Genomic DNA, 2,148 nt, shown 5'->3' on the forward strand with positions numbered 1-2,148 from the left:
CAGCTGGAGCTCAGCAGCGGCTTTTTGCACAAGATCACGCCGGGTTAGGGTTCCAGGACCTCGGCTAAGCAATTTTAAAGGGCCGCCCGGTTCTTTTTTTGATCCAGCCCGGTTCTTTTTACACTTCCAGCTGGAGCTCAGCAGCGGCTTTTTGCACAAGATCACGCCGGGTTAGGCTTCCAGGACCTCGGCTAAGCACTTCTAACGGGCCCTGGTCCACCCCTGCCAGTGCATTTCAAAACTTGGCATTAATTTCGACCTAAGAGACGAAGTCTGATTTTTTTCTACCACTTGGGCGGCCTTTTTGCACCCAGAACACCCGCACCGGCACCATAAATTCGAAGGGTGCCGAGTGCGTCGGCGCAGATTCTGCGACGGAGTGACACTTCCCTCTTGTGGACATTCGGCGGTAGGTGAAATGCGCACTCGGTCTTCTCTTTTCTTTTCCTTCCAGTGAAACTTTGGCAACATTCTGCGAGCTGCTGGCTTCCAGAACCTCGGCCAAGCAGGTGGAGGATTTTTTTCCACTTCCAGCTGGAGGTGAGGAGGGACTTTTTGGGCAAGATCACGCCGACTTAGCAAGCAAGGTGGAAGTGCCAGCATGCTCCGTGGCTGGAAGTGTGGATGTGCCAGCACCCTCCCTGCCTATGGAAGTGTGGAGCTCCAGCACCCTCCCTGCCTATGGAAGTGTGGAGCTCCAGCACCCTCCCTGCCTATGGAAGTGTGGAGCTCCAGCACCCTCCCTGCCTATGGAAGTGTGGAGCTCCAGCACCCTCCCTGCCTATGGAAGTGTGGAGCTCCAGCACCCTCCCTGCCTATGGAAGTGTGGAGCTCCAGCACCCTCCCTGCCTATGGAAGTGTGGAGCTCCAGCACCCTCCCTGCCTATGGAAGAGCCACCTCCGCGGGCATGCTGCTCAACCACGCCGGCCCAGAGTTCCAGCCGCTCGGCTACACTCTCTCACAAGCCCCGCCTGGAGCTCCCCAGCCCGCCCCTGGTACCTCAACTACCGAGGCCAGCCGCTCGACCAGGCCGGCCCAGAGTTCCAGCCGCTCGGCTTCACTCTCTCACAAGCCCCGCCTGGAGCTCCCCAGCCCGCCCCTGGTACCTCAACTACCGAGGCCAGCCGCTCGACCAGGCCGGCCGAGAGTTCCAGCCGCTCGGCTTCACTCTCTCACAAGACCCGCCTGGAGCTCCCCGCCCCACCCCTGGTACCTCAACTACCGAGGCCAGCCGCTCGACCACGCCGGCGCAGAGTTCCAGCCGCTCGGATAAGCTCTGTCACTCACCCGCCGCGCAGCCACCGGTAACGGGGAAATGTCGCCGCCTGGCGGACACGCCCTTGTAAATGAATGGGCTTTCGCACTTAGTGCAATTTTCGCCAACTCTCTGACTGGAGCTATGGAAGTATGGAGCTATGGAGCCACCAGCCACCCAGGCTGGAGCTATGGAGCCATGGAGCTCTGGTGCTATGGAGCTATGGAGCTCTGGTGCTATGGAGCTATGGAGCTCTGGAGCTATGGAGCCCTGGAGCTCTGGAGGTATGGAGCTATGGTGCTATGGAGCTCTGAAGCCATGGAGCTCTGGTGCTATGGAGCTCTGGAGCTCTGGAGGTATGGAGCTCTGGAGGTATGGAGCTATGGAGCCCTGGAGCCCTGGAGCTATGGAGCCCTGGAGCTATGGAGCCCTGGAGCCCTGGAGCTATGGAGCCCTGGAGCTATGGAGCTATGGAGCCCTGGAGCTATGGAGCTATGGAGCTCTGGTGCTATGGAGCTATGGAGCTCTGGTGCTATGGAGCTATGGAGCTCTGGTGCTATGGAGCTATGGAGCTCTGGTGCTATGGAGCTATGGAGCTCTGGTGCTATGGAGCTATGGAGCTCTGGTGCTATGGAGCTATGGAGCTCTGGTGCTATGGAGCTATGGAGCTCTGGTGCTATGGAGCTATGGAGCTCTGGTGCTATGGAGCTATGGAGCTCTGGTGCTATGGAGCTATGGAGCTCTGGTGCTATGGAGCTATGGAGCTCTGGTGCTATGGAGCTATGGAGCTCTGGTGCTATGGAGCTATGGAGCTCTGGTGCTATGGAGCTATGGAGCTCTGGTGCTATGGAGCTATGGAGCTCTGGTGCTATGGAGCTATGGAGCTCTGGTG

This window comes from Syngnathus leptorhynchus, unplaced genomic scaffold (genome assembly GCF_054491065.1).
Source record: "Syngnathus leptorhynchus isolate UIUO unplaced genomic scaffold, UIUO_Slep HiC_scaffold_821, whole genome shotgun sequence".
NCBI classification, from domain to species: Eukaryota; Metazoa; Chordata; class Actinopteri; order Syngnathiformes; family Syngnathidae; genus Syngnathus; species Syngnathus leptorhynchus.